Genomic DNA, 14,722 nt, shown 5'->3' with positions numbered 1-14,722 from the left:
GGCTTTGGGTTTGTTAATATAGATTTAGAATTATCTTCATGTTGTCCCAGAGGTTTTGATAGGTTGTATCTCTATTCTCATTTGTTTCTAAGAATTTTTAATTTCTTTTTTAGTTTCTTATTTGAGACATTCATCATTTAGAAGAGTATAGTTCAATTCCTTTATGTTTATGTGGAATTTATCATTTTTATTGCTGTTGATTTCTAGTTTCATTCCATTATGATCTGAGAGGATGCATGAGATTGTATCAGGTTTTTTGTTTTGTTTTGTTTTGTTTTGTTTTTGGTATTTGCTAAGACTTGCATTGTGACTTAGAATATGGTCTCGTTTTGAAAAGTTTCCATGAGCTTCTAAGAAGAAAGTGAATTCAGCGTTTTGGGTGAAATATTCTGTAGATGTCTCTTAGGTCCATTTGGTTCAATGCAGTTTGGTGTTAAATACATCCAAGATGGTGTGCGATCATCCTCACCATCCATCTTCATAATGTTTTGTATTTTGTAAAATGAAAATCTGCACCCAGTAAACATTAATTCCCCTTACTTTCTCTTCCTGATCCCTGGCAACAGGCATTCCCTTTCCTGTCTCTATGAGTTTTGGCTGCTCTAGGTACCACACATAATTGGACCATTTGCAACAGGCTTGTTTTACTTAGCATAGTGTCCTCAAGTTTCATTCAAGTTGTATCAGAATTTCCTTCCTTTTAAAGGATGAATAATATTCCATCTTATATGGACCACATTTTGTTTGTCTACTAGTTCATATATGGGCACTTGAGCTGCTTCTACAGTTTGGTTATTATAAATAATGCTGCAATGAACATAGGTGTGAAAAATATCTACTTGAATTCCTGCTTTGAATAATTTGTGAATATACTCAGGGGTGGAATTGTTGGATTTTATAGTAATTTTATGTTTAATTTTGAGGAACCTCTGTGTGGTTTTTCATAATGACTGCATCATTTCGTATTTCTAGCAGCACTACATGAAAGTTCTATTTTTTCTCATACTTTGCTGCACTTGCTGTTTTCTGGGTTTCAAAAAATGATTTTGCATTCTAATCAATGTGCCAAAGGTGCTCCAAAGTTGCTGTTGTGACAATAACCTCAAAAATAGACCATATTCTAAGTCACAATGCAAGTCTTAGCAAATACCAAAAAAACTGATATAATCTCATGCATCCTCTCAGATCATAATCTGATCAGGAACAGAACAGCACCATCAGGATTTGGGCATTGATTATATCCATCCAGCTGTTGATTCTAATTTTTAGCAGGCTTCATTTGTTTTAGAGCAGTTTGAGGTTAGAGATTTCCCACTGCCTCCTTCCCTGTCATATGCAAGCCTCCCTTATTATCGACATTATCCGCCATTGTTGCAAATCAATGCCACGTCATTATCACGCAAAGTTCGTAGTTTACCTTAGGGTTTGGTCTTGGCGTTGGACTTTCTCTGGGTTTGGACAAATGTATGATGACAAGTATCCACTTTCTGGTGTCATACATAAGGTTTTATGGCCTGTTCACCTGCTTCCCCTCTTATCCCCACCAACAAACTGGTTTTGCCTTTTGCAGAATGTCACAGAGTTGGGGCCACATAGTCTACTATTTTATTAGTAAAAGTGTTTTATGTCACCACATAAAACACTTAGATATCCTCAGATGCTTATTCCATTTGAGGAAGGCAGGAGGATTCAACCTGAGGTCCCTCAGTCTCTCATCTCTGAGTTTCTCCAGGTCCTATGACTGAGGGAGGAAGTCTTCCCACCTGCTGTCCTGAATGCCCACTGTCCTAAGCAAAGCTCCTCAGGGACGTAGGATTGAAACTGGGCTCCAGATGAGCTTTTTTTTTTATGTGAAAAATTTCCAAATATCACTAGAAACATAGAAGTCTGAGAATTGGAAATAAATACAAAGAGGAAGAAATTGGATGCTGGGTGGTGAAATCAATAAATATCCAAAAGCCATCTGTTTGTAGAATTTTTCTAATGAGAGTTGGGAATCCTAAAACCATGGAGCAAAAGAATAGTTGCTATCAGTGGCTGATATGGTCTACTCTCTCTTCTTCTGTCGTCTCTGGAAGCCAGGAAGTCACGAGGAAGTTTGAACTTCACTACCCAGGAATTGGGAGAATTTAAAAACATTGTAGGACTTTACAATTGTTAACATTTTTAAAATCTTTATGTCCACTATGTATAACCTCAAATTCCTCCAAATACACCTCAAATTAATACATTCTTTATTTTTCCCCCCTGCAAACACAATATCTCATATCATCAAGTCAGTTGCAGCAGCATCACTACAATTCATACTGGGTTAAAACTTCAGAGTGTGCTCTTCACATGAGCTATCTCACTAAATTTCATGTACCTGTTCATCAGTTTCATTTTCTCTTATTACTTATTATCCTTCCTATTTTTTAAAAAAAATATTTTTTAGTGATAGGTGGACATATTATCTTTATTTTATTTTCCTATGGTGCTGAGGATTGAACCCAGTACTCCACGCATGCTAGGTGGGCACTCTACCTCTAAGCCAAAACCCCAGCCCCGTTCTTCATATTTTAGAAAGCAACTTTATTGAGACATAATGTACATACCACAAAATTTACCCATTGTAAATATACAATTAATGATCATTTTAGGAATCGTATAATCCCCAAAATCTTACTATCGCCATAATCCAGTTTCAGAATGTTTCCACCACTCCAGTAAGTTCCCCTGTGCCCATTTGCATTTCATTCTTGCTTTTACACTGTAAACTGTAAGCAAGTGTGAATCTTTCTGACTATGGATCTGCCATTTCTGGACACTTTTAAATAGAATGCATTACTCAGCTTTCTGTTACTAAAACAAATTTCTGAGTTAATCAGCTTACAGAGAGAAAAGGTTTATTCTAGCTCACAGTTTTAGAGGCTCCAGTCCATGATTGGTTGGATCCATTGGTATTGGGCAAGGTAGCACATGATGGTGGGAGCATGTGATGGAGCAAGATAGCTTACCTCAGGACTAGGAAGAAAAAGAGAGAAAGAGAAGGAGATGATGGCCCTATAATCCTCTTCAAGTGTGCATCTCCAATGATTTAAAGGTCTCCCCAAAAACCCACTTCTTAAAGTTTCATACAGCCACACCTGGGCACTGAAATTTTAACACATAGGGCTATGGGGGACACTTAACATACAAAAATAGCATAGAAGCATGCAGTCAGTAGCCTTTTTTGTTTTATTTTGTTTTTTTGATTTAGCGTGTTTCAGAGACTTTTCTATATTATAGTGTGAAGCTATGGTATTTGGCTTCTCTCTCCAATAATACTAATGTAAATATTCTAGTGAATTTGCCTTGCTTTTAATATTAATAGCTACTTATATTTCTTTATTTTATTAATTTTTTTGGTTATACATAATATTTGGGTTCATTTTGACGTAATTTTATAGTCATGGTACATAATTTGCTCCAATTCAGTCTCCAGTTTTTCTCTTCTCCCTTTCTTCCTCCCTCTTCCTGTTCCCTTTCCTTAAATCTACTAATCTTTATTCTGTTGATTTATAGTTTTATAAAATCAGTGAATTTTGATGAAAAAATCTATTGAAATATTTTGCCCCTTTTGAAGTTGGTTTCTCTTTTTTGTTGTTATTGAATTGTTAGGGTTCTTTCTATACCCTGGAGAGAAATCCTTTATTAGATACATGAATTGCAAAATTTTTCTGCTCATCTTGTTATCATTTCATTTTCTTTTTCTTTTTTATTCTTTTAAATTTATTTTAATTAGGTATATATGACATGAGAATGCATTTTGATTTGTTGTACACAATTGCAGCACAACTTTACATTCCTATGGCTGTATATGATGTATCGTTGCACCATATGTGCTGTCATACACGTACCTAGGGTAGTGATGTCCATCTCATTCCACCATCTTTCATACCTCATGCCTCCTCTCCACCCCTCCCTCTCCTTTGCCCCATCAAAGTTTCACCATTTTTCCCATGTCCCTCTCATTATGGATCAGCATCCACACTTATCAGAGAGAACATTTAGCCTTTGTTTTTTTGAAATTGGCTTACTTCACTTAGCACAATATTCTTCAACTCCATCCATTTACCTGCAAATGCCATAATTTTATTTTCTTTTAATGCTGAGTAATATTCTATTGTGTATATATACCACAGTTTCTTTATCCATTCATCTACTGAAGAGCATCTAGGTTGCTTCCACAATTGTGAGCAATTGTGAATTGAGCTGCTATAAACATTGCTGTGGCTATGTAACTATAGTATGCTGACTTTAAGTCCTTTTGGTATAGACTAAAGAGTGGAGTAGGTGGATCATATGGTGGTTCCATTCCAAGATTTCTAAGGAATCTCCATACTGCTTTTCAGATTGGTTGCACCAATTTGCAGTCCCACCAGCAAAAAAAGTAGGCCCAAATCTTATCACCTTGGATTAGGCCCCGACTTCCTTAACAAGAAATAAAATCAACAATTAATAAATCAGATGGATTTAAACTAAAAAATCATCTTCTCAGCAAAAGAAACATCAGTGAGGTGAATAAATAGCCTATATTTGGGGAGCAAATTTTTGCCACACGCACATCAGATAGAGCACAAATCTCCAGGATATCTAAAGAACTCAAAAAACTTAACACCAAAAAAGCAAAGAACCCAATCAATAAATGGGCTAAGGAGCTGAACAGATACTTCTCAGAAGAAGATATACATTTCATCAGAAGAAGAAATACATTTCATCAACAAATATATGAAAAAATGTTCAACATTTCTAGTAATTAGAGAAATGCAAATCAAAACTACTCTAAGATTCATCTCATGCCAGGCAGAATGGCAGTTATCAAGAATATAGACAACAATCAATGTTGGTGAGGATGTGGGGGGAAAAGGCACGTGCATTTTATTGTCTTAATGGAGACTTTTAGAAAGTAAGACATACTAATTTTTATATAATTCAATTCATCAAGAAAAATTTTAATTGTAGTTTTTGTGTCATATGGAAGTTAGATTTCCCTAAGCGTAGGTAGCAAAGATTTCCTCCTAGTTTTCTTGCAGAAATTTTGTAGTTTTACCTTTAAACAAATTTTTATGGGTGCATTCTAGTTATACATGATAATGGGATCATTGTAACATATTTGTACCTGCACATAATTTGATCACTCACATTCTCCAGTGCCTCCCCTTTCCCTCCCCTCCTCTCTCTAGTTCCCTTCCTCTACTGTCCTGATCTTTCTTCTATTTTCATGATATCCCCCCCACATATTTTTTTCTCTCTGTAGCTTCCACATATGAAAGAAAACAAATTGTATGACCTTGGATTTCTGAGTGTGGCTTCTTTTGCTCCACAGGATGCTCTCTAGTTTTATCCATTTCTCTACAAGTGACATAACTTTGTTCTTAATAAGTGAATAAAACTGTGTGTGTGTGTATCACATTTTCTTCCTGTACATTTAGATTGCACATTTTTCTTGTACATTTAGATTGACGGTCCATTTTGAGTTGAATTTTATAAGGGTGTAAAGTTATTGATTTGTTTATTTGCTTGAACATGGATATATAATTGTCCCAGCATCATTTGCTAAAATACTATCCTTCATCACTGAATGACTTTGGGAAAACTGTAGAACTGTAGGGGTTTATTTCTTGACCTCCTGTTCTGTTGCATTGTTCCACGTGGCTCTCTACATCAATTCCATGCTGTATCAATCACTGTAGCTTTATGGTAAGTTTTAAACTCAGGTAGAATCTCTTTGACAAAACACATCTATTCATAATCCTTGACTTTCTTTCGGGAACTGTGAGACTATCTACAGTTTTAGTGATGAATCTACTTTCTTTGAACTTTAAAATTTCTTTCTAGATATCGTAAACCTTAAACTTACCTGTGGAAGAAGCCAGGGAAAAATGCCAAGGATGCAGCTATTATGAAGACAAACAACAATAAGTGTTGGCGAGGATGTGGGGAAAAGGCACACTCATACATTGCTGGTGGGACTGAAAATTGGTGCAGTCAATATGGAAAGCAGTATGGAGAATCCTTGGAAATCTTGAAATGGAACCACTATTTGACCCGGCTGACCCTCTCCTTGGACTATACCCAAAGGAATTTAAAAACAGCATATTACAGGAACACAGCCACATCAAAGTTTATATCAGCACAATTCACAACAGCTAAACTGTGGATCCAACCTAGATGCCCTTCAGTGGATGAATGGACAAAAAAAAATATGATATGATATATATATATATATATATATATATATATATATATATACACACACACACAATAGAATTTTACTCAGCAATAAAAGATAATAAAATCATGGCATTTGCAGGTAAATGGATGGTGCTGGAGAAGATAATGCTAAGTGAAGTTAGCCAATCCCCCCAAAACAAATGACCAATGTTTTCTCTGATATAAGGCGGCTGTCTCATAGTGAGCTAGTGAGGGAGAGCATGGGAGGAATAGATGAATTCTAGACAGAGAAGAGGGGTGGGAGGGAAAGGGAGGGGGCAGGGGATTAGCAAGGATGGTGGAATGTGATGGACATTATTATCCAAAGTACATGTGTAAAGACTTGAATTGGGTGTCAACATACTTTATATACAAACAGAGATATGAAAAATTGTGGTCTATATGTGTAATAAGAATTGTAATGCAAAAAGTACATATATGAAGACATGAATTGGCATGAACGTTCTTTATATACAAAGATATGAAAAATTGTGCTCTATATATGTACTTAGAATTGTAATGCATTCCACTGTCATGTAATTAAAAAATAAATTATAAAAGAAAAATGCCAAGGACTTTCCATGTTCTGCATCCTGGCCACATCTGAAATCAGTGTCCACTGTGGTTCCGTTTACAATAGGTGACAGAGTCCAGACCCTCTTACTGTGTGGTTTAAATAAATAGGACCTAGAAAGCTCTTTTACTCTCTGATAGGTTAGAGTCTTTTCTAAAATTACTTACATGTTAAATGTGAATATCTACCTGCAATGCATACCACATTAACTTGCCTAGATTTCACTATTCCAAATTATTATATTGTGTACTTTCTTCTATAAAATGGTCTCCTTCACTAACTTGCAAACTCCATGCTTATGCTTTTTGTTTTCTAGAGTGACGACAATATGCTTGGTATATAGTTGGTACTAAGTACAACTAAGTAGGACCAATTCGTTGTAATGGGTATTGTGCCTTCTTTCCAATTTCTAATTTAAGAGAAAAGGTAACAGAGTCTGTATTTAGTACTTAAAATGGTAGCTTTAGTACATTTAAAATCAATGTTCTTTACTTCTTTTATCATTTATTACTGCATATGGGCTCAGTCTATAGATGGCCAGCTCCATTGCAATGGGCCCAAGGTGAGGCAGAACATCAGGGAAGAAGGGAGTGGAGGAGGAAAATGGCACCGGAAATGACAATCAGGAAGAAGGGAGAGACCTACCCTCACCATGGACAAAATATAAACCACAAAGTCACACCCCCAATGATCTACCTCCTCCAGCCACACCTTTCTTGCCTACAGTTGCCACCAGTTCCTCTGTATCAGAGGATTAATGAGCTGATTAGGTTAAGTCTCTCATAACCCAATCAGTTCACCTGTAAACATTCTTACATTGTCTCACACATGAGCTTTTGGGGGAATACCTCATATCTAAACCATAATATACACACACCAACTCTTGGAAGCTTTATCACATAGTAGTCAATGCAATTATATGAAATGATTTGAAGATATCATTTCTTACCTATGTCAGTCTGAAGCTATATTTAATAGCATCACACAGAATAGCAGGCATTGTGGCCCTTACCCCCAAATTAATTCCTGTTTTCATCCTTGCTAAAAGATTTTGATCTGGCTCAGTTTGCCATAATTTATGTGCTCCTGAGAGTCAGTTCCACAAGGAAAATCACCACTGGCACAAGGTATGAATTAAGCATGGGCTTCCCACGCAATCCTGGCCAATGCAGAGTGAGCAAGAATCTGCAGGGGTGGGGGGCGGTTCAAAGGAAACGTTCTTCACTCTTAAAAGAAGGCACCCAAGGAAGAAATGATTTTTTTCTTTATCTTGAGTGTCGTCTGCATAGGATAAACTACAACTTGGTAAGAACATGATGAAGGTGATAAAAGTGAAAGTTGAGAGGAAATGGGGTCCTTGATAATATTCACTGGGGTGCAGAATTGAACAACTCTTAAGATCTGTGGTGTGAGGTATAATGAGTTTCCTTATTGTTGACATCATTTTGGATTTCCTATTCATTGGCTCAAATTGAGCCATGACCTTGTCTGAACTATTGATCAGATCAAAAATACAAATATGTTGAAAAATAAGAGAAGTTCAGCAAGATAGTGTAGTAGATGTGGGAGAAGTAACTACACCCCTGTGTAGTTGGGGCATGAGGGCCTGGTGAGTAGGAGTCACTCACTGCATCTACACAACTGTGACTATTTGTGTTTCCATTGTCATTAGTTTAGCTTATTGTCTAATTTCCTGTGTATGACCTCACTGACCTATAGTTATTTAAAAGTGGTATTGATTACTTTATAAATTTGGGGGGATTTTACTTGTGTTAATACCTATATTTAAAATTTTTAATTATAAATTTTAAAAATGATAAATATGTGGGTATTTCTCTCACTATGTAGTTATTAATTTCTAACTTAATTGTCTGCATAACTTCAATCCTTTAAGATGCACTGCATTTCTTTAGAAATATAACCAGGCGTGGAATGAATGAGATCCAGGGTATAAACACATCCACATTTCCTATAGTACATTCCTGATTTCTTTTCCCAATTTTTTGTTGAAATTCCTGTCCCACTTTATGATGTGTGATTGTTACCATTTTCCCCATATTCTTGCCAACCACTTACATTTTCAGATCTTCACATTTTTCAATGTCAACTAGATGATAAAAACAGTATCGCATTATGCTTTTAACTTGTACTTTCCTGGATATCAATCAGGATTCAATGAATTGAAAAGGTGAATGCGGTATAAAAGCTCTTTAACCAGGTAAATTATGGTTGACTAAAAGAGGGGCCCAGAGGATTTTCTCAAGTGGCTATTTACCCTTGGACTATGAGGGAACGTGAAACTCAAAGAGACTGAGAGTGCTGAGGAGAGGTCAGGTCGTGAATGCACCACGGTACACTTCCCAGGGGCACAGTGACAGACACTGACCACACTGTGCTATGAGACAAGAGTTCCTGCCAAAGCCACAATGACAAAGCCCCACAGCAGTGATGTGTTAGCAGGGATTCAGCCGCTGAGCTGGGAGAGCCCAGAGGCTCTGTCAGTGTGGAAGTAAAGAAACTGGCTGAGCGGGCATTCCTACTAACTGCAAATGCAGCCTGCCACTCTCTTGATCCTGCTGGGACCAGAGCCTGCCTACCCACTCGGTGGCCTGGAAAAGAGAACAGTAAAAAAAAAAAAAAAAAAAAAAAATGCAATAGAAGCATTGTTTTTAGAAGATAAAATAGGAAATGATTTAAAATTTCAATTGTATTCGAATAAATCGTAGTGGATTCATTGAGTAGTATTAGAGTAGTAAAATAAATGAACTGTGTACATATCAAAATAAATGAATCTCACAAACATAATAATGCAAGAACACAGTATAATGAACATAGACTGGTATAATACAAGTTTAAAATATAAAAATATTTAAAATATACATATACCTTTTAGGTTACATTATGCAAACTATTCATGTATATTTTGTAAATAAAGATTTATTGGGCACAGAAAAACAGGTATGAGAGTGAAAATATCTGTGGGGAATATCAGAAGATAACGATGTTGAAGCCTCCCAAACCAAGGAACTTTTCATAGGAAAGTTAACATGCCCCATGGGGTTTTTTTTGTTTTGTTTTACTTTGTTTTGGTACAAGGGATTGAGCCCTTTTTAATATTTTATTTAGAGTCAGGGTCTCGCTGAGTTGCTAATTGCCTCTCTAGAAGTTGCTGAGGCTGGCTTTGAACTCATGATCCTGCTTCCTCAGCCTCCCAAGTTGCTAGAATTATAGGTGTTCACCACTGCACCCTGTTTACCCCAAGTTTTTACATAGTAAGTCTCCTGTTCACAATTGTTTTCTACCTAAAACCTGTCATACAGAATACAGCTAATGATAGCGTACTAGGTACTGGCAATTTGCTGAGAGTAGATTCTAGATATTTCACCACAAAAAAATGGGGAAGGTGATTGTGTGTGCTGATGGGCATGTCCATTTGCTTAGCTGTAATAATCATTCATTATGTATAAGGATATTAAAAATCATACTGTTCGTCTTAAATATAATATGTAAAATACCAAAAAAAATGCATTGCAGCTTGTTGTATAGCATATGGTCTATTTTGGTGAACATTCCATTGGCAATGGAAAAGAATGTGTTCTGTAGTTGTTGGTTGTAATGTCCTATACAAGTCGATTAAGTTAAGATGCTTGATAGTATTATTCAAATTTTATTCAAATTTTCTTTATCTCTATTCATATTTTTGTCTTTTTCTACAAATTACTGAGAGGAAAGTTAAAATGTCTGACATTTCTTCATTTATGTCTATTATTTTTGCTTCAAATATGTTGGGAATCTATTATCAGATGTCTATTAGGATTTTTTGTCTTCTTGGTGAATAATCCCATGGTTAGAAATGTGCCTCTTTTCTGATAATACCTCTTATTCTGATACCTATGTTGTTTGGTATTAATATAACCACTTCTGCTTGTTTATGTTTAGTCTTTGTATAATGTCTTAGTTCATTTATGCTGCTATAACAGAATAGCTAAGACTGGGTCATTTATGAAAAACGGAAATGTATTTCTTATAGTTCTGGAGGCTGAAAGTCCAAAATTAACCCAAAAGTACTTGGTGTCTGATGAGAATTGGTCTCTGCTTCCAAAATGGTGACTTATTGGTGTGTCGCTCCCATGGTATAAAGTGGAAGGGTGAGAGACCAGTCCCTTCAACTTGGAGCTCTTTAATGGTGGTAGGTGGTCCCAAGGCAGTAAGGAACCTCAGTGCCATTTGAATCTGATATGGGGGGATACTGGTAATGGGGGACACACAGAGAGAGAGATCATCCTTGACCAGACAGTTTTTCAGGAGGGTAACCCACAGCAGTACAATGACAAAATGACTTCTCATGGCCAAGTGGATTTGCAATGAGGAATTTTCAAAATGCTGACTTGATTGACAGGTTTGAGAGGGGTGCTAATTACTACATTTGAGATACCCTGGAGCCTCCAGAAAAATAAACTGGAGAATATTAAAGAAGATATGTTAGGACTATTCCTATGCATTTATGCAGATGGGACATGGAGTTGGATAGAATATTAACCTGAGTGGACCACTGCTCGGTCGTGAGCTGGTTGAACTGGGGGCACTGCTGTTTCATTTGTGTTTGGGTAGAATTGTGAACCCAACAACCGTTTGTAATGTTTTCCTTGGGAAGACAAATTCAGGCAACTACCAAACAATTGACGCAAATAACCTTGTGATAGCAAGAATAACTAATATTGAGAGTGTATTTTGTGCTTAGATTATGATGAATAATTACCCAAATGATCTCATTTAATCTTCACAGCAAGTTTATGTGGTAGGTACTGAGTTTTTACCTATTTTATTGACAAAAAAAAAAAAGTGAGACAGAGAGGTACATGATTGGTTGAGGCCGCACAGCTAGTAAGTACAGATAAGCAAAGTTATAGTACACTAGGAACTGACTTCCTTAACAAATCTCCTAAAGCTCAAGAAGTAAAATCAAGAATCAATAAATGGGGTGTTATCAAACTAATAAACTTCTTTACAGCAAAGGAAACAATCAAGAACATGAAGAGAGAGCCTACAGAATGGGAGAAAATCTTTGCCACCTGCACCTCAGGTAAAGCATCAATCTCCAGGATATATAAAGAATTCAAAAAGCTTAATACCAAAATAATAATAATAACCCCATCAATAAATGGGCAAAGGAATTGAACAGGCATTTCACAGAATAGGAAATATGAATGGTCAACAAATATACAAAAAAATTCAACATCTCTAGCAATGAGAGAAATGCAAAATTAAAACTACATTAAGATTTTATCTCACTTCAGTCAGAATGGCAATTATTAAGAATACAAGTAACAATAAATGATGGTGAGAAAAGGTACACTCATACAGTGTTGGTGGAACTGCAAATTAGTGCAGCTCTGGAAAGCAGTATGGAATTCCTCAGAAAACTTGGAATGGTGGACTGGGATATAGCTCAGTTGGTAGAGTGCTTGCCTCACATGCAAAGGCCCTGGGTTCAATCCCCAGCAGCACCCCCCAAAAAAAAATAGAAAATAGAAAAAGAAAAATACTTGGAATGAAATCAATCACATTCGATTCAGTTATCTAACTCCTTGGTCTCTACCCAAAGGATTTTAAATCAGCATACAGCCACATGAATGTTTATAGGAGCTCAATTCACAATGGCTAAGCTATGGAACCAACCTAGGTGCCCTTCAACAGATGAATGGATAAAGAAAATGTGGTATGTATCACATACACACACACACACACACAATGGAATATTACTCAGCCTTAAAGAATAAAATTATGGCATTTGCCAGTAAATGGATAGAACTGGAGACTATGTTCTCTTCAATATGTGGATGTTAACACACTATAAGGTGTGGGTGGAAAATAGAAGTTCATTGGATTAGACAAAGGGGAATGAAGGAAAGGAAGGGGAAGGGGAATAGGAGACTGTAGAAGGAATCATACATAACTATCTTATGTTCACATGCGAACATACAATCAAGTGAAATCCCACGTCATGTACAATCACAAGAAAATGGGATCCTAATTAGGATAAGTTAAAGTCCATATAGGTATAATATGTGAAAATATACTCTACTGCCTTATATATCTTAAAAGAACAAATAAAAGGGATATAGTATGCTAAGGGACATACTATATGTGCATACAGTATGTTCAACAGTATTATATATATTATAATTTAATGGTTTATAAAATCTAATTAGTAGTCTATGTTTTCAAACTGTTAGATCCTCATTATTTGCTGAGTCTGTATTTATGAATTCACTTATTTACTAAAATATATTCGTAGTCCCCAAATCAATACTTTCATCACTCTCATGTTTGTTCACAGTCACATGCCTGCAGAGTGGTGAAAAGCTGAGTCGGTCAACATGCAATCTCTGCTGAGGTTGAGCATGGCAAAGCTCTGCCTTTTTTACTTTTCTGCATCTCACTGCATAATTGTTGCAGATTTTATGCCAGATACTTTGGCAAAAGTGAGGGATGTGACCACCATATGAAGCCTTTTTCCTAATTGTGCTGGTATTACTTTAAAATCATTCATTAATAATCTGTCTTTGGTGCAAGATTAGGATACACAGAATATGCATGAATATATGTTAAAACTGAAGAGTCCAAAGTGATGCACATCATTTCTTCATGACAGTTTGGCGAACATTTTTCAGACCTAAAAAAAAAAAAAAAAAGTTAACACATTAGTTGCTATTGATTTGTGCTTTGTAGTTGAAATATTGCACTTGAGAAAATTTACTGCGGTATTGTCCATACGGACTTGCAAAATGTAATCTTCTGTGTCCAAAGAGTCTGTGCCACGGTGGTTGGTTGGTTTCTTTATCTGACACACCATCTTCCACGTCCCTCATATAAAGATGTGTTCACTGTTAGCACTGCGGTGATCTAAATATCAAGCCAGCTTTCAGAAATACTCTGGCAGCGCGCATGAGCTGAGATTTCTAGGCTGTGACTCACATTGCGCAAGAAGACAAATGCACTTCTATGTGCAGCTCGTGAATTCGTGGCTGCTCTGCTTACCTGTGTGACAAACAGAATGATATCATGTGTGACAATTAGGTGAAGAAATGTAGTTAGCCAACTTTTCAACTGAAAAAGTAGTGAGAGAATTATGTGGTAAAATAAGGTATCCTACTGTGAACAAGAAACTTTTTCATGGTCTACTTAGTGACACTTTTTTTTTCCCACTTTTTTTTTGTCTTTTAGTTTGATTTTGCTGTTTTACAAAGGACTCCCAGCATAATGTTGAAGTGCAGTCTATAGTTCCTAAGCACAATAACGTGATGTGCCTTAGGGAGAAAATATTTGCATTCAAGAAAATTTGTTCAGGCACAAGTTGTAGTGTTCCTGGCTGTGAGATCAACCCTAATGAATCAGCCATCCATACTGTATAAAGTGTCTTTAATTAGAAGCACACCTTAACCAAGGCTTTGTACCGGTAAGTGGATGAAAGGATTGTGGCCAGAGGGTTTCAGGAGAGCTAAGTCTGCATTTCCCCAGGAGCAGTGGCTTGGTATATTCATTCCTTCAGTGTTTGTGGTGACGGAAGAATCCAGCTACCATTAATAATTAGATCCAATCCGCTGTGTAAATTATATAACTGGAAAGAAATAGAAACAATCATGTTGGTTTATTCTCTTAACAGGATCCCAGAAGAGAGATGATGGAAACCTACCTGGGAACTTTCTGGAAGATTTTGTAGAAGAGGTGATCTGTCAACTTGGTCTGGGAAAATAGGCCCATCAGGTGCTCAAGAGGTGGGGGAGCGGGACCATGGTGAGGACGTGGTGGGGAAACCCGGCTTTTCTGAGCAGCTTAGCAAGGGGAAGCAGGAGGACTGGCATGAATTTTCCATCAAGATTTTCTCCATCAAGAATCGGGATTGGTTTTTCC

At 36.6% G+C, this 14,722-nt stretch overlaps 1 non-coding gene across 1 annotated transcript; it reads left to right on the top strand.

The window, feature by feature from the left end:
- Positions 1–12,248: 12,248 nt before the first annotated feature.
- Positions 12,249–12,318, top strand: Trnav-cac (transfer RNA valine (anticodon CAC)). Its single transcript has one exon. It is a non-coding gene; the product is annotated as a tRNA-Val (tRNA).
- Positions 12,319–14,722: the final 2,404 nt, after the last annotated feature.

The sequence above is a fragment of the Ictidomys tridecemlineatus genome, chromosome 8, assembly GCF_052094955.1.
Source record: "Ictidomys tridecemlineatus isolate mIctTri1 chromosome 8, mIctTri1.hap1, whole genome shotgun sequence".
NCBI lineage: Eukaryota > Metazoa > Chordata > Mammalia > Rodentia > Sciuridae > Ictidomys > Ictidomys tridecemlineatus.
Note: the sequence above shows the minus strand (reverse complement) of the source record. Positions and strands in the feature narration are given on the sequence as shown.